Here is a 22,978-nt window from a genome sequence, read left to right as displayed (position 1 = left end):
CATTCCCTGTGTCACTTTGGAGCTGGACTCCTTCATGCTCCTTGACAGTGACAACAAACAGCCTGACAGACCGGTCAATGTACAAAGCAATTCAGTGTTTCCACCAATCAGCATTCTCCTGTAGGCTGCCCCATGTATCTTAAATCATTTGTATCCTCACCCTCCACTGAGCTGTCACATGAATGATCCTTTCCCCCCGGTCTGGCTGCAGCTCACTCACACTTGGTGACACACCACATGCAGATTCTGACTCGCTCCCAGTCTCTAAGGTACAGGCAGTGTGAGGATTTGAGTAGGTGGCTGTGAGCATCAGGCCAAGTGACAGGGGTTCATCATCGGTGCAGTGCTGATGGTCTCTCTTTCTTTCGCTCTCTCCCACTCACTCTCTCTCTCGCTCTCTCTCTCACTCTATCCCTGGATCTATCTCTCTCTCACTCTCGCTCTCTCTCTCTCTCTCTCTTTCTCCCTCTTTCTCTCTTTTTATCTCTCTCACTCTCTGCCTCCGGGAGCTGCTGTCACTCAGAACCTGCCAATTTCTTGGAATCATTGGAAAGCAGAAAATCAGAAAGGGAGGGTTGGGGAGAGGCATTCGGTGGGATGGAAAGCACAAGGTCCATGGTTCCACAATCTGCAGCTTGCACATGATTCCAGACAGCAGGATGAGGGGCAGCTGGGGGTTAAGGAGGCATCAAGGCAGAAACATAACATCACCCTAAATGCTCGCGCTGACACTGGATGCTCCAGGCTCTGTCACAGCTGGTCCCAAGATATGGAGAACCATTGCCTCACTCAGGCTGAGAGGAGGAATGTTCATCTGCCCCATCGGTTTTCTCGTTCTCCCTTTGATTATGGAATCACCACTTTAATCACGCCATTATTGTTGGCTGACTGGCCATCAAGCTCTGGAATTCCCTCCCTCCACCTCTCAATCTCACCTTGTTCCCCGAAAGTCACTCCATAAAACCTACCACTATGACCAAGCTTTTCCTCATTTGGCCTAATATCTCCTTATGTGCCTCAGTGTCATATTTTGTTTTATATTGCTCCTGTGAAGTATCTTGAGGGGGAAATGACGAAGGGGAGGATCATGATCAACATTCAGTTTAATTATTTTAGTGTCGTTGCATTTGCCATTTAATCTCTCCTGCCTTCACCACATCATAAAATTTCCCATTTGTTCTTTCAGGTAAAATCATTGCAATAGATCCCTGGACACAAAAGTGCTTCTGAAAATCTCAATTTCCTGAATCAATCTGAAAGCTTTGTTCCCACCCTGATGCATAATTTTCCTATTTATTCCCCTTCCTCACAGCTAACTCAGTGACGATTGCAATCCTGTCTAAGGGAAAGTGTGGTCTCTCTGAATGTGTGACCTGCTACCTGGTGGCCATGGCAGCAGCAGATCTACTGGTAATTATTCTCGACCTGATATTGAGACACATTCCAATTGTGTATTGGGAACAGTTTCTTTTCCTGAAGTTCATGCCGATATGTAATATCCATGCCATCCTGCTTTATGCAGCCACTGACTGTTCTGTCTGGTTCACCATCACTTTCACCTTTGATCGCTTCGTGGCCATTTGTGGCCAGAAGCTGAAAAGTAAACATTGCACCAGTAAAATGGCAGCTATGGTTCTGGGAACAGTGACTGTTCTGAGCTGTTTAAAGAATATTATCTGGTATTTTATATACACAGGTCCGTATTCGCTCTTCAACTCCCCCTTCTTTTGTTACGTACCAGAGTCTGTTCGGTTTTCTACAGTCTGGGTATCAATCGAGTTCCTCCATCAGATTATAACCCCATTTATCCCATTTGTTCTGATTTTGCTGCTCAATGTTTTCACAGTCAGACACATTTTAGTGAGCAGCAGAGCCCGCAGGAGACTCCGGGCTGACAGCAGTGGGGAGAGTCCCAGAGACCCAGAGATGGAGAGTCGAAGGAAATCCGTAATTTTTCTGTTTGTTATCTCGGCCAATTTCATCCTGTTATGGACAACGTTAATGGTTTATTCTGTGTGGTACCGGATGTGGTTGTTACGGTATAGGTCTGTAAAGTTTCATTCAGTTGTACGGGAATTAGGCTTCATGCTGCAGCTCCTGAGTTGCTGCACAAACACTTGTATTTATGCCATGACCCAGACTAAGTTCAGAGAGCAGTTGAAGAATGTGCTGAAGTATCCGTTAAATCTAATTGTTCAATTAATTCAATGATGAAAAGAACTGAATCACTGGGATTAAAATTGTTCAGTTGAAGGGTCATTGAGCTGAAATGTTTCACAGTATCACAATATCTGTACAGTGCAGAAGGAGGACATTTGGCCCATCGAGCCTGTACTGGCTATCTGAAAGAGCTTTCCACCTAGTCCCACACTCCTGCCTTATCCCTGTCACCTTGCACATTCTCTCTTACACTGGGCAGAATTTAATGGGGCCATCGAGAGTGGGAATGTGGTGGACGTAGGGACTTAATCAGGCAGGAACTGAAATTACATCTTCCTGATGGCGGAAGGTGGTGACATCGTGGATTTGTCACTGGACTCACAGCCCCAAGACCCATGGTAATGCTCTGGGAACCTGGGTTCAAATCCCACCATGGCAGATGGTGAAATTTGACTTCAATAGAAATCTGGAATTAAAAGTCTGACGCTGACAACAAAAACATTGTCGATTATTGTAAAAACCCATCTGGTTCATTGATGTCCTTCAGGGAAGAAAATCTGCTGTCCTTACCTGGTCAGCCTACATGTGACTCCAGACCCACAGCAACGTGGCTGACTCTTAATGCCCTCTGAACAAGGGCAATTAGGGATGGGCAATAAATGCTGGCCCAGCCAGCAATGCCCACATCCCTTGAACAAATGAAAAAAAAGAGTTTAATGGGTTGAGTTGGCGACGTTTCAGTGGTGGGTCGGAATTCACAGTGTCCGATGACGGGAACTTCTTCTCCCTACACGAGCATCCCATGAATACTCATTAAATTACAACTTTTCCACATTAAGTCCAACCATCAAGATTAAGTCAGCGGTGAACGGGAAACTTGTGCCACCTGATTTAGGGCTGGTTAAAGGTGGCATGCACCAGGTGAGCTGGTCCATTTGGACAAGCGGTGAGTGGTTCTCTTTGCTGAACTCTGAGGCAAAGAGGAGGGGAACAGGAGAATATTCAAAGACATGGACTGTCAGTAGCAGCAAGAGCGGAGAGGGCGGTATTGCAGGTCGGGTCGGGGTGTCAACAGGAGAAACAGAAAGACACTGGGGGGTTGGGCGGTGTGGGTAGGGGTGAAGAATTGGGAGGGTAGCAAATGTCTAGTTTGGGTCCATCCTGTCAGATGTTATTGGGTCCTGGGTGGCAGTTGTACCCCACAGGGAAGATACACACTGAGAGAGGGCAGTTGAATCTTGATGGAGGGCAGGTGCAGCTTGAGGGAGGGCAGGTTAATGGTGTCTGAGGGTGAGTCGAGGGCTGTGCATTGCACAATGTGGCATTGCAGGGAGGAGAGGAATTGCCAGGTGAAGACATGAGGAGCTGCTCTCTGACTCAGGTGAGGAGGATGGTGAGGATTCTGAGGAAGAGGCCAGGAATGTCGCAGCACCCTTCCAAGATGTGAGGGCTATGGAGGGATGTGCCAGGAATGTCAGAGACAACTTGAGTTTGACTCATCTTGTGCAGGAATGAGGCACAGAATTGAGCCACACTCCATCACCTGTAAACCATTGCCACCTCAGAATGGTCACCCATTTCTGCCAGCCTCAACCCTCCCTCCACCCGAAGCAACTCCCACTGTTCCCGGATGGTCTGGAGGAGAACCTGCAGGGAGGCATCACTAAACCAGAAGCCACTCTGTGTCTCATCTCAGACATATGACTGAGCAGGGGTGGGAGTGAGGGGGTCCCAGGAGGTGATTGGACGGTGGAGGAGTGGAGTGAGAGGCTTCCCTGAGGTAATTGGGTTGTGGCGGAGGGCAGTGAGGGGGTTTTGCAAGGGGACTAAATGAAACTATGTGGGTTTGAATGGTAGCGGGGAGGGAGAGAGTGACATCTTCCTGGAGCTGGGGTGCGCTGAGCGCCTCACTGCTCCCAGATTCCTGGGGCTGAGGTGCGCTGGCCTCTTTGGGTTGTGGGCAAAGTTGGGGTGCGCTGGTCCCAGGAGCTGACTGGACTGTGGGGGAGGAGTGAGGTGGTTTCCTAGGGGATTAAACGAAACTGAGGGTTTGAATGTTTGGGTGTCGGGGAGAGTGTGACAGCCCCAAACGGGGGGTGAATTCTTCACTTGAAAAAATAAATTCCTTTTCTGAAATTTGTGACCCCAGTTGAGCTGCTCCCGGCTGTGGAGCTGGTATGTTTGTCCAGGGGTCTTTCTAACCTGCCCGATCCTGCAAATTAATCACCTGACAGTGTCCGGGCATTTCCTGCCCACCCCCACCGCACGATCACACCTGCCCCACGTGCCCACCGCGTGATCACACCTGCCCCACGTGCCCACCGCGTGATCACACCTGCCCCATGTGCCCACCGTGTGATCAAACCTGCCCCACATGCCCACCATGTGATCACACCTGCCCCATGTGCCCACCGTGTGATCACACCTGCCCCATGTGCCCACCGTGTGATCAAACCTGCCCCACATGCCCACCATGTGATCACACCTGCCCCATGTGCCCACCGTGTGATCACACCTGCCCCACGTGCCCACCGTGTGATCACACCTACCCCATGTGCCCACCGTGTGATCACACCTGCCCCATGTGCCCACTGTGTGATCACACCTGCCCCACGTGCCCACCGTGTGATCACACCTGCCCCACGTGCCCACTGTGTGATCACACCTGCCCCACATGCCCACCGCGTGATCACACCTGCCCCACGTGCCCACCGTGTGATCACACCTGCCCCACGTGCCCACCGTGTGATCACACCTGCCCCATGTGCCCACCGCGTGATCACACCTGCCCCACGTGCCCACTGTGTGATCACACCTGCCCCACATGCCCACCATGTGATCACACCTGCCCCACGTGCCCACCGTGTGATCACACCTGCCCCACGTGCCCACTGTGTGATCACACCTGCCCCACATGTCCACCGTGTGATCACACCTGCCCCACGTGCCCACCGTGTGATCACAACTGCCCCACGTGCCCACCGCACGATCACACCTGCCCCACATGCCCATTGTGTGATCACACCTGCCCCACGTGCCCACCGCACGATCACACCTGCCCCACATGCCCACCGCGTGATCACACCTGCCCCACGTGCCCACCGTGTGGTCACACCTGCCCCACGTGCCCACCGTGTGATCACACCTGCCCCACGTGCCCACTGTGTGGTCACACCTGCCCCACGTGCCCACTGTGTGATCACACCTGCCCCACGTGCCCACCGTGTGATCACACCTGCCCCACGTGCCCACCGTGTGATCACACCTGCCCCATGTGCCCACTGTGTGATCACACCTGCCCCACGTGCCCACCGTGTGATCACACCTGCCCCACGTGCCCACCGTGTGATCACACCTGCCAACGTGCCCACCGTGTGATCACACCTGCCCCACGTGCCCACTGTGTGATCACACCTGCCCCATGTGCCCACCGCGTGATCACACCTGCCCCACGTGCCCACTGTGTGATCACACCTGCCCCACATGCCCACCGTGTGATCACACCTGCCCCACGTGCCCACCGTGTGATCACACCTGCCCCACGTGCCCACTGTGTGATCACACCTGCCCCACATGTCCACCGTGTGATCACACCTGCCCCACGTGCCCACCGTGTGATCACAACTGCCCCACGTGCCCACCGCATGATCACACCTGCCCCACATGCCCATTGTGTGATCACACCTGCCCCACGTGCCCACCGCACGATCACACCTGCCCCACATGCCCACCGCGTGATCACACCTGCCCCACGTGCCCACCGTGTGGTCACACCTGCCCCACGTGCCCACCGTGTGATCACACCTGCCCCACGTGCCCACTGTGTGGTCACACCTGCCCCACGTGCCCACTGTGTGATCACACCTGCCCCACGTGCCCACCGTGTGATCACACCTGCCCCGCGTGCCCACCGTGTGATCACACCTGCCCCATGTGCCCACTGTGTGATCACACCTGCCCCACGTGCCCACCGTGTGATCACACCTGCCCCACGTGCCCACCGCTGGCTCTTTACATTTTAATTGGTTTGGTGTCCACGCCGGCTCTCGACACACAAACGGAATTGGCGCTCACTCCCACTCCCACCAACGGGAGCCAGGCTTCGCGTATTAAATTCCGCCCAGTGTGTCTGACTGTCCGAGATGTGGAAAAGGTTTCCGTTCAGGACAAATGCAGCAAATCAAATATTCATCCCAGCCCGAGAGAGGGAAAAACCAGAGAAAAGGACAGAAGGAGATAGAGACTCAGTTAAATAGAGAAAATGGAAATATTTCCCACCCTTAATGTCTCTCTATTCCAGTCCAATCTTCAGCGCTGGGGAAATCATTTCAGAGTAATTCAGGCAGCTCGAGAATCGAACCCAAATGGTGACACAAAGGAAAGGAGAAAAGTCCGGAATGAGCTCGGGACCTTTCGATTTTCAGTCTAACCCCATCCCAACTGAGCTCTGTTAAGGGCTATTCAACCAAGGCGTTTGGAAGTGGGTGAAGGGGCGGAGAGACGGTGTGAGTGAGAGGGACAGTGAGTCGGCCGTGCTCAATAGAAGGTCAGGAATGAAGGTCAGAGGAACAGAACAGGCTGGAAACATAGAAAAAGTGAGGAGCTGAGGCTGTGAGAAGGAAAGAGTAAAGGACAGGCTTGTTCAGTTGGTTGGGGTGTGGTGTTTATAATAAACGCTATCTGGGTTTGATCCTCTCCCAGCTCAGAGGGAATTGGACTAACATCCTGTCCGTACAATTATAGAATGATGCAAGGAAGCAGGAGGCCATTTGACATCTCACAGGCAATCTCCAACTTGGAATTCCTCAGCAGAGAGTTGAAGAAATGTTTTATCAAAATGAAATTCAACAGGATCAGACAGTCTCCCCTTGTTACCTCCCAATAGCATCTCGCTGCTAAAGACTGAACTTTATTTCAGTTCATCTGTACTTGATATACAATGCGGATCAGTGGGATTTCTGACCCATCCCTCCCTTCACAATCCATTAGTGTTGAGAAAGCGATGGGGAATGTAATACACATGTTGTGTTCTATTGGTTTTTATAAACACTTGAATTATTTCATGCCATGCCCAACACTGTGGGGTTTCCCCTGGTGTGTGAGTGAAACTCAGTCAAGCATTGATAATGGCCACAGCTGTCCAAATAATTGACTGCTCTCTGTGAAGTAAGGGGGCAGGTGGTGAAATTTTTCTCAAGGGTAGTTTTTTTCTCATGTGTGTAAACCAATGTTTTCTTTTATCAGCCAGAGCCATTTAAATCACAGTAGAAAAGATGACAGCGTAGGCTGACAGGACATTTTGTAACACGTTTCACTGGATTATGGTACTTTCTCCATTGCAAAAACACCATGATAAATGTGAACAAATTCACAAGGCTGGTCAATGTAAAGCTCAACTTCCCTTTAAAAGACAGATCCTTATGATGAATCACTGCATCCAAAACACATCTAAATTACAATGCAGCATCTAATAGGGATATATAAAAGTGTGAAAAGACTTTATACTTCCCTTGCAGAATGTTCCAGACTCCTCAGCAGGCTTTCCATTTTCTTCACAAACTCTCAAACCTAATGTGTTTTTAATGTGTTTCCAAAACCCCCGCACCCTCTGAATGGAAATGGTGTGTGGGCGGAAATCCGATTTTCACCCCCATTTAAAATGGGGAAACTGACCTCAGCCAGGGTTGGGGGGAGGCGGGGTGGTATTTTTCACACTCGGCATTCCTGACCCACAAAAAAACCTGAGGAAAATGACATGGGCTCAGGAATGCAGAGGAAAAGCAGATTTCCTCTGAAAATAAGCAGTGTGGCCATTCACGCACTGAAGCATGTCTCCGAACCCAGAGAGAAATTCAGCCCAGGTAGAGAAATAGAGAGAGAGAGAGAGATGGAGGCAAAGAGGGACAGAGACCGATTGAGAGAGAGAAAGCGACATGGAGGAAATGAGGGATAGAGACAGATTGAGAGAGACAGAGAGAGAGAGGGAGAGAGACATGGGGGCAAAGATGGACAGAGACAGAAAGAGAGAGAGAGACACATGGAGGAAATGAGGATTAGAGACAGATTTAGAGGGAGAGAGATAGACATGGAGGCAAAGAGGGATAGAGAGAGAGGTTGTCAGGGACAGAAAGAGATTTAGTGCTCTGGAGACAGATTCAAAGTAAAAGACAGAGAGAGAGACAAAGATTTTGAGAAAGGAAGTGAGACAGTGGGTGTGAGACAGACAGAGACAGAGAGAAAAACAGAAAGCGACAGAAACAGATCGAGGGAGCAAAAGGGAGACAGAGAGATATGTGTCAGTAAATTGTTGAATTAATGATGTTTCCTTCTTCCTTCCCTTCCCAAATTCCCACCGACTGTCCGTTCTCTATAAATATCCAGAGTCTCCGGATGTCCCTTTCACTCCCCTGACTGTTACTGAACCGGTTTAAGAGGTGATGCACTTCTTCCCCCTTTTTCCAGGACAGTGATCGTGTCCCAGGCTTCACGTCATACTATCCGGCATAAAAGGATTTGCTGATCCTCAAAACGTCGGACTGCGATGACTTTACTGAGCCGTCTTCTTCCTTCAGGCTACTGATCACAGAGCTCTCTCTGCGTACCTTTTGGAAGAAGAAACGTGAGCACGTCTCATCCTGCTCCACGGAGCGGACTCTGGAACGGAATATGATCTTGGAGGCCTCTGAGACAAAGAGCAAGGCTTGCTGGCTCTTCACCTTTTGGAGTTCCTCCTTGAAATCGACCTCCATCGACTGTAGCCGGAGCAGGTTCTGCATGTTTTTCTGGAGTCGGGACAATTCCCTCTGTTCCTTTCTAGCTTTCTGGGTGCCTTTGAGGATGAACAACCTCTTGATGTTTCCCTTGATCGCTTCCCACCAGTGTGTCAGGGACTCAAAGAGGGATTTCACGGTTCTGCAACCTTTGTAATCCCTCTTGAGCTCCTCAATGTTCTCTGGGGTCAGCAGTTGCAAGTGTAGCTTCCATGCCCCCCTGCCCTCTGGTCCTTCTCTAAGTGGCACTCAGCCAGTAGGAGGCAGTGGTCAGAGAAGAACACCGGCTTGACGTTGGTGGATCTGACTGCGAATGCACGGGACACAAACAGGAATCCTATCCTGGAATGGATGGACCCGTTTGGCCGTGACCAGGTGTATCTACGCTGTGCTCTGTCTGCAGGGTTGCTGAAGACGTCGTGCAGCTTAGCATCCTTTACTGTTTCCATCAGGGATCTGGACGTAGCATCCAATCTGCTGTCGGCCCTGCCGGATCGTCCAGCCACATCGATGATGCAGTTGAAGTTGCCGCCCAGAATGACCGGCCTGGAGGTCACCAGCAGCAATGGGAGCTGCTGAAAAACTGCCAGCCGCTCGGCCTTTTGTGCCGGGGCGTACACGTTAATTAACCGGAGTGGAGCATTCTTGTACATTATGTCTGCTTCAAGGAGGCGCCCGCCCACCACCTCCTTAACCTCGGAGACGGTGAAGTTGCCTCCCCGCAGCAGAATCCCCAGGCCGGAGGAACTAGAGTCGTTTCCTCCTGACCAGATCAATGGCCCATGGGACCACCATCCTGACTGTTGCCTGTAGGAGCTGAGGTGCGGTATTGCACACTCCTGTAGAAACAACAGGTCAGCTTTGACCTTGGCAAGGTGGTCCAAGGTCGCAACACATAGCGTAGTAGATTTAATGCTACGCACATTTTTGGATACAATCTTTACACCCATTTTAAGTCATTTAGGCTCTGAGAGTCCCAGACCTTTGGTCTGCTCCTGCATACCCATGGTGTTCACAAATTGCCTCACTTTGGATGGGCTGAGGAAACTGTCCTGAACCTCCCCATTGGAGATGTTCCACTCAGGTGGCATCTGGGGGTTTGTGCAGAGAACGGGATTTGAAATGTCCTCTGTTGGAGAAGCTTCTCCAATCCTCTCCCCCTCTGAGGCGTTGCTGCTCCTGGCTTCCTGGAGCTGGGGTGCGCTGAGCGCCTCACTGCTCCCAGATTCCTGGGGCTGAGGTGCGCTGGCCTCTTTAGGTTGTGGGCAAAGTTGGGGTGAGCTGGTCTCCTTATTGTCTCCAATGTTCTGGAGCTCGGGTGTCTCATCCTCCAACTCCCTAGAGCTTTGTCGCTTCTTCTGTAGGTGCCGCTCTAGCACATCTTCGTCTGAAGAGCAGCTGCCCTTGTCATCCGTGTCGTATTGGAGACGCCTCTTGTCACTTGTCTGGGAAGTGGCTTGGTCCCTTCTTAGCCCCTTCTTCCTTTTGGCTCTCTTCACCTGCTGCCACTCCTCCTGCTGATTTTCCGCTGCTTCCTCCTCCTCCATTGATTGACTCTCCTGAGCAGTGGGAGGATCAGGGGGCAGTGCTGTTGATTGGCTGTCTGCTGCCTCAATTTTTTCCTCCACGATGTCTCTCTCTGTGTCCTCCTTTGTTCCGTTGTTCTCACTGGGGGCCATGGTGGTTGGGGTGTTGCAAGTGTCCTTGGTAGTAGTGACACGAAGTATTTCTTCTGCTTCCCTCTCGTTGGCTTTGGCTGCCTCTGCATAAGTGAGGCAGCGTTTGGGGCAGGTCCTGTAGAGGTGAGCTGCCTCGCCACACAGGTTGCAGCACTTAGTCTGTTTGCAGTCCTTTGTCTGGTGCCCTTCCTGTTTGCAGGTCTTGCAGAGGGCGGTGCTGCAGTTGGCCGCCACATGACCAGACTTGCCACATGAGCGACAAAGTTTGGGTTGCCCAGCGGAGACAAGGTAGCCACAGCTTCCCCCGAAAGTGAAGCTGGAAGGAGGGTGGAAGATGGCTCCCTTACCGTCGGTCTTGAGCGTGACCTTAACCTGGCGTTTGCATGTCCAAATCCCAAAGGCGTCTCTAACCTCGGTGCAGCTCCCAACCTTGTCGACGTGCCTGGCGAGGAAGGTGAGCACGTCGGCGACAGGGACGTGAGGGCTGTAGAGATCCACCGTCACCACACGGTCCTGTTGCAACGGCAGAGCAAAGAGCGGCTCCACCATCAGGATCCTCATCTCCAGCTGGTCTCTCTTCTCCTCGAACACCTTCAGGAACTTGACGCAGGCAGAAACATTCCTGAAGGTCACGTCGAATGTATCCAGAGCTGGGGAAATCCTACAGGGAGTAGATCTCCGCAGCTTCAAATCCACACGACTCCAAAAGGATCCACTTGATGAAGAAGGCACGATCCATGAGTGCTCTTCCTTCGCTGTCTTTCAACATCACCCAAACGGTGTTACGGAACCCGTGATTTAGGGCACCTTCGGTTTTAGCCATATCTTCACTACAACTGATCTTAGCCACAAGGCCGAGAAACGATAACCCAGAAACCCATGCCCCCGTCCCGTCTTCCTCGGCCTCCGGTTTCACTGTCCGTTTTACTGCGTGTGGCCGAACATGGGCTGAAGACCCGACAGCCAGTATTGAGCATCAAGACGTTTGATGCTTGATACTGCCTCCCTGACGCAGTGCCTGCAACAGCCTCAAAACCCAACAGGGGGCATCGTCCAGTCCTGGGCTCGACCCTGACAAGCAGCGCAAGTGTATACCAGCAGCAGCCCTGCAGTTACACCAAAACCCAACAGGGGGCATCACTCAGTCTAGCATCAATGAGCCTGTCCTGCCACTCAGCACAAGTTCACTTCAACCAGATCAGTGATGGAAAGCAGGACAATGCTCTGAATGACTTTTTCTTCTTTTCAGTTTCCCTTTCACCCTGCAGAAGGCAAAACTGCACCATTCCTGAAGATGCTGCAATACCAGGTCGATGTGTGGAGTGGACAAAGCAAGATCCTGTTCCATCTGCCTGCCCCAAAAATCAATTTAATATATGGGCCCCCAGATATCGGACGTATCAGATATTAAACTGATAAGAACAGATTTTTGTTTGAAAAATATACTTTATTCATAAAATATCTGAAAGAACATTCCAAAACATTTCAAAATCACCCTCACAAAAGTACAATCAGATTCAACTTGTACACATGGATCACAAGGTGCATCAATACAATCAATGAATATTACAGTCATTTCAATCTGGTCACTACAGACAATCAGACAAAGGTATTGGATTTATCAACATACATCATGTTGCTCTCTGAGGTGCTTCATTACAATTATAATACAATTAGAATTCAATGCTGACGTTCATTTTGAGCTGTACATCCCGAGGGTCTCTACACAGTTCCCAGTCTCTCGGTGCACTGTGGCAGCAAGGTCTTAGAGAGCGACCCTTCCCCATTGCGCCTTTACGGCGGCTGCCCCAAGCTTTAGTGCGTCCCTCAGCACGTAGCCCTGGACTTTGGAATGTGCCAGTCTGCAACACTCGGACAGGGACAACTCTTTGCGTTGGACGTCCAACAAGTTTCGGGAAGACTAAAGGGCGACTTTGGTGTCACAGAACTGCTTGGGATGAACCTCGACAGAAACCACTGCATCTCTCTCCACACCTTCTTTGCAAAGGGACAATCTACAAGGAGGTGAACAATGGTCTTGTCCCCACCACAGCCACCTCAAGGGCAACGTGCAGAGGGGGTGATACTCCTGGCGTGTGGCGGATTCCCTCCCTAAATCCCATTTTCGAGAGCACATCCACCCTGTTTGTCCAGACTCTCCCAAGTACTGTCATCAAAGCCCTTTGTAATGGAGGACAGGAAGGACTGGGAGGCCGTACTGTCTGTGGGCTTCACATCATACAATCTGACATAAAAGGATTTGCTGATCTTCAAAATGTCGGACTGTGATGACTTTACTGAGCCGTCTTCATCCTTCAGGCTGCTGATCACAGAGCTCTCTCTGTGTGCCTTTTGGAAGAAGAAACGTGAGCATGTCTCATCCTGCTCCACGGAGCGGACTCTGGACCGGAAGATCATCTTGAGAGGCCTCCGAGGCAAAGAGCGAGGCTTGCTGTTTCTTCGCAGACACACGGGTACACCCCCACCTACAGATTCCCCTCCACTCCACTCACCATCCTGGCTTGGAAATATGTCGCCGTTCCTTCACTGTCGCTGGATCCAAATCCTGGAAGCGCTCCCTAACACAATGTGGGTGTATCCACAGTACATGGGCTGCAGCGGTTCAAGAAGGGAGCTCATCATCAACTTCTCAAGGACAATTAGGGATGGGCAATAAATGCTGGTCTAGCCAGTGATACCCACGTTCTGTGTAAATGAATGAAAAAGACTGGAAGAGCCTTTCTCACCACCGGCCAAGCCAAGTGTTGCTGGAAGCTGTGTAAAACCCATCAGGCTGTATGTTTAACATTAAATGAATACTGTAAATGTAACCTGTAACTCTAAGTGTAGTGAGGCACCTCAGAGTGTCACACCCTGTATGGAATGAAACTGATGTTGTGTTAAATTTGAACTGCTCTGGAATGTAGCTTTACACATTTTATGAAACAAAGTGTACTTTTTGACAAGCTTAGAGATCAACAGCAAATTAAGTTCAGTGACTGTTGTTTACTGGGCAAGACTCAGGGGAGAAGTCAAGGTGTTGGGCCTCTCTTTGTCCCTGATTTCTGACTGATTCAGCAGCCTGGAATGTTTATTCAAATTCAGTGAGGAAAAGACCAGATAAGTAGCTGCGAGCGAAGGGAGTAGCAGCATTTTAAGTTTCGCATGGATATTACTGATACTAGTATATATAGATATACTAGATATACTAGTATATCTACCAGCTTGTATTCACTGTGGAAGATCCCCAGTCCCGGGTGCCGTGGATCTGAGCATGCGTTGGTGGTTCTGTTCTGTCAGCTCCGGTCATTGTGGGTTTGCCTCAATGTTTGTTGGCTGCATCCTCGAGAAGAGATTTTGCTGGAGGCAATGGGCTTTTGTTCAAAAACATTTATTTATGTACTATTTACTAAAGGTTAAATAAGGCCAAGGACGTAATCATCCCAGATTTGCACAAAGTGCGGTAGCAGGTGCAAAAATGTTGTTTAACGCGTTGGCTGCATTGGTGGATTTTCACACACATTAACTATGCAGCCACAGGAGATATGCTGCCTCGCTGGCAGCAGCCTCTGATTTGCTTGGCGTGTGTTACCTCACTGCTTCCTCACACAGGGCACGATATTTAAACTGCAGCCACATGCAGCATTCTCAACAAAAATAAAAATACCTGGAAAAACTCAGCATCTGCGGAGAGGAACACAGTTAACGTTTCGAGTAGGAATGAATGTTCTGTTGAAGAGTCATATGGACTGGAAACGTTAACTGTGTTCCTCTCCGCAGATACTGCCAGACCTGCTGAGTTTTTCCAGGTATTTTTACTTTTGTTTTGGATTTCCAGCATCTGCAGTTTTTTGCTTTTATTGCAGCATTCTCAATGCTTTCAGCCCAGGGCTGCTCCCATGGCAACATGGCCCCAAAAGCTGGGAAGACTGCAGACCCCTGATTCAGTGACACATTCCTGGGATGCCTTCTGGACACTGTGGAGGCCACTGTGATGTCCTCTACCCCCGCTTGTTGGAGGTTCCACTGAGATCGCAAGTGTGACTGCCTAAGTGAGACCAACAAGTAGTGCCCTGGCAATGGAAGACTCAGCCGGCAAACAAATCAGGTAAGGCTTTACTAACCAGAGCAAAAACAGAATTACCTGGAAAAACTCAGCAGGTCTGGCAGCATCGGCGGAGAAGAAAAGAGTTGACGTTTCGAGTCCTCATGACCCTTCAACAGAATCTCCACCGATGCTGCCAGACCTGCTGAGTTTTTCCAGGTAATTCTGTTTTTGTTTTGAATTTCCAGCATCCGCAGTTTTTTGGTTTTTTTTACTTGCCAGTGTCTGTCCGCTCCCGGAACGCATATGGGTGCTTGATGTGAGCAGTACACCTCTGCCATAGCCTGACTGTTAGAGAGCAACCCAGAGAGATCAGGGATCCCGTGGCTACCAACCTGGGGTTTGAGTCCCTGGGGCTGCAAGGGTTAAGGTCCACAGTAAGAAGAAAAGGTAAGCCAACAAGTGAAGATTGTACACGCTGTTACAATATTGGAAGAAAAGGGATCTGCTGCTTGTATGTGAATGTGTTTGAAGGAACAAGGGAGAGAGAAAGAGAGAGAGAGAGGGGGAGAGAGAGAGAGGGGTAGAGAGAGAGGGAGAGGGAGCCTCAAGTGAATTAAGGAAACAGGTACAGTGCAGGGATCAGCATGGGAGCTGCTGTAGCAAAGAGGGATATTTCCGTCCCTGTTAAGGGAACGCCGGCATATTATATTCACCAAAATTATGGCCCGCACAGTTGCAAATTTTTGGGAAAATGGAACAGAATAACTCGAGATGAGCCCAAGAAGCAATTCCCATTGAAAGGCACTTGGGATCTTGATAAATTAGCACATTTAAGAGGAGCCCTAGAATCAAAAGGGGGTAAAGTGAAACATCCTCAGTGGGATGTTTATTACAACTGGTACTTAGAAGCGTCAAAGGAACAAGCAGATTCCAAGATGAGAGGACTGCAGGACTCGCATGACAACCTTAAGGAGAAGGTTAACGCCCTAGAGGGAAACCAAGGTCAGACAGAATGAAGCATGCCCTCCCTGTATCCCCAACTCCCGACGGGATACACAATTAGTAAAAATATGGGAGATTATGTTGAATGAGTACGAAAAGTGTTTTCAGAATGTTCAGGTCTGAAAGAGGGTGAAGGAGGACCTGCGATGGTTAATGTTATTGTAAACGGATTCCAACCCGGTATGAAGAATATGTTTTGTACAATTTGTATTGGATGGGAAGCCAAACCCCGGGTTGAGGTAAAGAGTGTGTTGCATTACCTCGGAAAGCGCAATACCCCTTAAGTCCGGCAGTGGAAAAAGGCATTCAGGAGGTAATAGCGACCCTCCTCCATAGAACCATAGAACACTACAGCACAGAAAGCAGGCCATTCGGCCCTTCTAGTCTGTACTGAAATATTATTCCGCTAGTCCCATTGACCTGCACCCCAGTCAATAACCCTCCAGTCCTCTCCCATCCATGTATCTATCCAATTTATTCTTAAAAATTAACAGTGAGCCCGCATGTACCACGTCAGATGGCAGCTCGTTCCACACTCTCACCATTCTCTGAGTGAAGAAGTTCCCCCCAAACCTTTCCCCTTTCACCCGAAAGCCATGTGCTCTCGTGTTTATCTCTCGTAATCTAAGTGGAAAGAGCCTACTCGCATTTACTCTGTCTATACCCCTCATAATTTTGTAAACTTCTATCAAATCTCCCCTCATCCTTTTACGCTCCAAGGAATAAAGTCCTAACTTGTTCAATCTTTCCCTGTAACTGAACTGCTTAAGACCTGGCAACATCCTAGTAAGTCTTCTCTGCACTCTCTCAATCTTACTGATATCCTTCCTGTAGTTAGCCGACCAGAACTGCACACAATACTCCAAAGTTGGCCTCACCAATGTCTTATACAACCTCACCATAACATCCCAACTCCTATACTCAATACTTTAATTTATGAAGACCAGTATACCAAAAGCTTTCTTTACAACCCTGTCTACCTGTGACGCCACTTTCAGGGAATTATGTATCTGAATTCCCAGATCCTTTTGTTCCTCCGCACTCCTCAGTGCCCTACCATTTACTGTGTATGTCCTACCTTGGTTTGTCCTTCCAAAATGCAACACCTCACACTTTTCCGCATTAAATTCCATCTGCCATTTTCTGGCCCATTTTTCCAGTTGGTCCAGATCCCTCTGCAAGCTTTGAAAGCCTTCCTCACTATCCACAATGCCTCCAATCTTAGTGTCATCAGCAAACTTGCTGATCCAATTTACCACATTATCATCCAAATCATTGATATAGGCAACAAACAACAATGGTCCCAGCACAGATCCCTGAGACACACCACTAGTCACAGACCTCCAGTCTGAGAAGCAATCATCCACTACCACTCTCTGTCTTCTCCCACACAGTCAATTTTGAATCCAGTTTACAACCTCTCCATGGATACCAAGTGTCTGAACCTTCTGAACTAACCTTCCATGTGGGACCTTGTCAAAGGCCTTACTAAAGTCCCTGTAGACAACATCCACAGCCTTTCCTTCATCTACTTTCTTGGTAACCACCTCGAAAAACTCTACAACGTTCATTAAACACGACCTACCACGCACAAAGCCATGCTGACTATTCTTAATCAGCCCTTGGCTATCCAAATAATTATATATCCGATCTCTCAGAACACCTTCCAATAATTTACCGACTACTGATGTAGGCTCATTGGCCTGAAATTACCTGGTTTCCTTATGGAGCCTTTTTTAAACAACGGAACAACATGACCTACCCTCCAATCTTCCGGCACCTCACTGTGGCTAAGGACATTTTAAATATTTCTGCCAGGGCCCCTGCAATTTCTACACTAGTCTCCCTGAAGGCCCGAGGGAATAACATGTCAGGCCAGGGGGTTTATCTACCTTTATTCACTTGTTGTTAATTTCAGCATCAACACCAGATCACCGCGCCCAAAGACACCACCCCGCAACACCCACCCCCAACCCACCCCCAGCACAGACACAAACACCTGGGTGGGGAATTTACCGTCAGCTAGTGTCCTGGGTCTCAGTGGAGAGGGCACTGCACAATTGCACAATCGCTGGAGGAGATGGTAGGGACAGTGAGTGACGATGGCGCCAGCAGCCGGAGGGCTGCAGGGGATGAGGCATATGCTGAGTCCGGCACTGATGACTGGAGTTGTCACCAATGCAGCAGGACAAGCGGCAGGAAGTGCGTTTGCATCTGGCAGAGTTACATGAGGGGATGATTCAGTTGGTCTGTGCGATGGAGGAGTCCAGGCAGAGTGCACATGAAGGTACGAACCTCAGGGCAGAGTTTCAGGCTTCCTCCACTGAGAGATTGGCGACTCTCCTGGAGAGGGGTTTCAATCGGATGGAAATTCTTCTGATTGGTTATGCTCTGACCTGCAAGCCCTCAGAGTACTGGCCACAGGTGGTCATTCCCGATGTGGGAGATGTTGTGGGCACCAAGCATCGGCGCTCGGTGTCCATGCATCTGCGGTTAGCGGGGAGGTAGATTTGGACCTCACGTCGGCGCAGACACTGCCTGTCAGGGCGCTCCGGATGAGGGCAGCAGCTCCTCCGACCCTCTGCAGTCACCGGGGGTGGTTTTGACCTTCTTTTAAGGTCTGCACTCTCCACAACTTGGGGCAGAATATATGGTTCCAAAGTTAATGGACCTTTGAATGGCTTGCCAACATTTTATGGTCCTGCCCCTACAGTGACAGGGATGTAAAATTCCACAACAAAAACAGAATTACCTGGAAAAACTCAGCAGGTCTGGCAGCATCGGCGGAGAAGAAAAGAGTTGACGTTTCGAGTCCTCATGACCCTTCGACAGAACTAAGTAGAAGTAGGAAAGGGGTGAAATATAAGCTGGTTTAAGGCGTGTGTGTGTGTGTGTGTGTGTGTGTGGGGCGGGGGGGGGTGATTGGTTGGGTGGTGGGGAGAGAACTGGAGGGGGGTGTGGTTGTAGGGACAAGCAAGCAGTGATAGAAGCAGATCATCAAAAGATGTCACAGACAACAGAACATAAGAACACATAGGTGTTGAAGTTGGTGATATATATCTAAACGAATGCGCTAATTAAGAATGGATGGTAGGGCACTCAAGGTATAGCTCTAGTGGGGGTGGGGGGAGCATAAAAGATTTTAAAATATTTAAAAATAATGGAAATAGGTGGGAAAAGAAAAATCTAAATCATTTATTGGAAAAAACAAAAGGAAGGGGGAAGAAACAGAAAGGGGGTGGGGATGGAGGAGGGAGTTCAAGACCTAAAGTTGTTGAATTCAATATTCAGTCCGGATGGCTGTAAAGTGCCTAGTCGGAAGATGAGGTGCTGTTCCTCCAGTTTGCGTTGGACTTCACTGGAACAATGCAGCAAGCCAAGGACAGACATGTGGGCAAGAGAGCAGGGTGGAGTGTTAAAATGGCAAGTGACAGGGAGGTTTGGGTCATTCTTGCAGACAGACCGCAGGTGTTCTGCAAAGTGGTCACCCAGTTTACGTTTGGTCTCTCCATTGTAGAGGAGACCACATTGGGAGCAACGAATGCAGTAGACTAAGTTGGGGGAAATGCAAATGAAATGCTGCTTCACTTGAAAGGAGTGTTTGTGCCCTTGAACAGTGAGGAGAGAGGAAGTGAAGGGGCAGGTGTTACATCTTTTGCGTGGGCATGGGGTGGTGCCATAGGAGGGGGTTGGGGAGTAGGGGGTGATAGAGGAGTGGACAAGGGTGTCCCTGAGAGAACGATCCCTACGGAATGCTGACAGGGGGGGTGAAGGGAAGATGTGTTTGGTGGTAGCATCATGCTGGAGTTGGCGGAAATGGCAGAGGATGATCCTTTGAATGCGGAGGCTGGTGGGGTGATAAGTGAGGACAAGGGGGACCCTATCATGTTTCTGGGAGGGAGGAGAAGGCATGAGGGCGGATGCGCGGGAGATGGGCCGGAACTGGTTGAGGGCCCTGTCAACGACCGTGGGTGGAAAACCTCGGTTAAGGAAGAAGGAGGACATGTCAGAGGAACTGTCTTTGAAGGTAGCATCATTGGAACAGATGCGACGGAGGCGAAGGAACTGAAAGAATGGGATGGAGTCCTTACAGGAAGCGAGGTGTGAGGAGCTGTAGTCGAGGTACTGTGGGAGTCGGTAGGTTTGTAATGGATATTGGTGGACAGTCTATCACCAGAGATTGAGACAGAGAGGTCAAGGAAGGGAAGGGAAGTGTCAGAGATGGACCACGTGAAAATGATGGAGGGGTGGAGATTGGAAGCAAAATTAATAAATTTTTCCTGGTCCCGACGAGAGCATGAAGCAGCACCGAAGTAATCGTCGATGCACCGGAGAAAGAGTTGTGGAAGGGGGCCGGAGTAGGACTGGAACAAGGAATGTTCCACATACCCCACAAAGAGACAGGCATATCTGGGGCCCATGCGGGTACCCATAGCCACACCTTTTATTTGGAGGCAGTGAGAGGAGTTGAAGGAGAAATTGTTCAGTGTGAGAACAAGTTCAGCCAGACGGAGGAGAGTAGTGGTGGATGGGGATTGTTTGGGCCTCTGTTCGAGGAAGAAGCTATGGGCCCTCAGACCATCCTGGTGGGGGATGGAGGTGTAGAGGGATTGGACGTCCATGGTGAAGAGGAAGCGGTTGGGGCCAGGGAACTGGAAATTGTTGATGTGACATAAGGTGTCAGAGGAATCACGGATGTAGGTGGGAAGGGACTGGACAAGGGGAGAGAGAAAGGAGTCAAGATAATGAGAAATGAGTTCTGTGGGGCAGGAGCAAGCTGACACGATCAGTCTACCGGGACAGTTCTGTTTGTGGATTTTGGGTAGGAGGTAGAAGCGGGCTGTCCAAGGTTGGGCGACTATCAGGTTGGAAGCTGTTGGAGGAAGATCCCCAGAGGAGATGAGGTCAGTGACAGTCCTGGAAACAATGGCTTGACGTTCAGTGGTGAGTCATCTCCAAGGAGAGGTAGGAGGAAGTGTCTGGGAGTTGACGCTCAGCCTCCACGAGGTAGAGGTCAGTGCGCCAGACAACAACAGCACCACCCTTGTCAGCGGATTTGATGACAATGTCAGGGTTGGACCTGAGAGAATGGAGTGCAGTAAGTTCAGAGAGAGACAGGTTAGAATGGGTGAGAGGAGCAGAGAAATTGAGACGACTAATGTCACGCCAACAGTTCTCAATGAAAAGATCAAGAGAAGGTAAGAATCCAGAGGGAGGGGTCCAGGTGGAGGGAGAATATTGGAGGTGGGTGAAAGGATCCGTTGAACGGGAAGAGGACTCCTGCCCAAAGAAGTGAGCCCGGAGACGAAGACGGCGGAAGAAGAGTTCAGTATCATGCCGAGCCCGAAATTCATTGAGGTGAGGGTGTAAGGGTATGAAACTAAGTCCTTTGCTGAGCACTGAACGTTCAGCGTCGGAGAGGGGAAGGTCAGGGGGTATAGTGAATACACGGCCGGGACTGGGATTGGAAGATGGGGTGGGGACGGAGGGACAGGCAGGGGTGGAGGGTCCTAGATGGGTGTTGGTGTCGATGAGTTGTTGGAGCTTGCGTTCCTTAGCACTTGAGAGAAAGAGAAAAAGTTTCTTGTTGAGGCGTCGGATGAGACGAAGAATAAAATGAAACTGGCGGCACGCGCAGCTTTGAAAAATGGTGCGGCGGTGCTGCTGGGGGGAGAGGTCGAGTGTGTTCATATGACGGCGCATGGCACTGAGTGTGGATCTCAGAATGTGACGGGAACAGCAGTCCGAGAAACGTTTTATGTCCCGGAGATACCTGTAATCCTGGGTGGGTTTGAAACATGAGGGGTGGAATTTCAGTTGAAATCCATGTGGGGTAAGTCGGAGATGGAGACAGTCACTGAGAAAGGAGATATGGCTGTGAAAGCAGGTTTTAGTAAACACCTTGTCAAACACCAGGAGAGAAATGGAAAGCCATGAAGGTGAACAAGGCAAAAGAGAGATACGGAAATCTTGTCGCAGAGACGAACAAAACTTCTTCAAGGAAGGCATTTCTTGAAGAGTCGTGGCAGTCAATTAAACACAGAGATAAAAACAAAAAAACTGCGGATGCTGGAAATCCAAAACAAAAACGGAATTACCTGGAAAAACTCACCAGGTCTGGCAGCATCGGCGGAGAAGAAAAGAGTTGATGTTTCGAGACCTCATGACCCTTCGACAGAACTAAGTAGAAATGGGAAAGGGGTGAAATATAAGCTGGTTTAAGGTGTGTGTGTGTGTGTGTGTGGGTGGGGGGGGGGCGGTGGGTGGTGGGGGGAGAGAAGTGGAGGGGGGGTTGTGGTTGTAGGGACAAGCAAGCAGTGATAGAAGCAGACCTGCTGAGTTTTTCCAGGTAATTCTGTTTTTGTTTTGGATTTCCAGCATCTGCAGTTTTTTTGTTTTTACCTCTATGTAAAATTCCACCATTGGTGTTTAAAATATTTGTATAAAGGCTTTTAAATATCTCAGCAACTGTAGTTGAGAATTCATCTTTGTTTAGGATTACTTTATCCACAAATACAAGCAAACTTAGAATTGTATTAAATTGTACTTCTGATTTCTTACTAAATCCTGATGTACTTCTGGTCATTTGAGAAGTTTCTTCTCCAAGACTCCCAGTTTTCAGTCTGATTTAGTCCTTGCCTTAGCCCAAGTTGGTCGGGTAGTTTAAAATTTACTAACCGTAACACTTTAATTTTGAATACCTCAAATATTTTTTTCCCTCTTCACAATGGCTGCGCAGCTGCCTTTCTTGTCTCTGTTCTTCCCACGCGTGTCAGTTTTGGCAGGCTCCCGCTGTGAAATGGGCTCCATTCTTCAGATTAACCCATTCCCCAGGAAATGTCAAAACAAGCAGTCTGGGTTCAATAACAGATTTTTAAAATCAGAGAATATCCTGGAAGTCAATTTAACTCCGCCTGTGGTTAATTTTATTTTCCACTTCAGTCCACCTCAGTCACGACATGTTATGGCATCGGCTGTGGGCCTGTTGCTGCAGCTTTCTTGCAGCTGCACTCTAGATGTGCTGATCCGGATTTCTTTTTAATTATTGAATTATGGGGTGTGGGCTTCGCTGGCTAGGCCAGCATTTATTGCCCATCCCTAATTGCCCTTGAGAAGGTGGTGGTGAGCTGCCTTCTGGAACCGCTGCAGTCCATGTGATGTAGGTACACCCAGTGCTGTTAGGAAGGGAACTCCAAGATTTTGACCCAATGACAGTGAAGGAACGGCGATATATTTCCAAGTCAGGATGGTGAATGGCTTAGAGGGGAACTTAGTAGGGGTGATATACAGGCAAGTATTGAAGAAAAACGGAGTCAGTC

The 22,978-nt window shown here is 49.6% G+C and overlaps 1 pseudogene; it reads right to left on the bottom strand.

Annotated features, from left to right (window-relative positions):
• Positions 1–11,881: 11,881 nt before the first annotated feature.
• LOC121271443 lies at positions 11,882–12,053 on the bottom strand (annotated as a pseudogene).
• Between the last annotated feature and the right edge of the window lie 10,925 nt (positions 12,054–22,978).

The sequence above is a fragment of the Carcharodon carcharias genome, chromosome 30 (genome assembly GCF_017639515.1).
Source record: "Carcharodon carcharias isolate sCarCar2 chromosome 30, sCarCar2.pri, whole genome shotgun sequence".
Classification (NCBI taxonomy): Eukaryota; Metazoa; Chordata; class Chondrichthyes; order Lamniformes; family Lamnidae; genus Carcharodon; species Carcharodon carcharias.
This window is presented reverse-complemented; position numbering and strand designations above follow the sequence as displayed.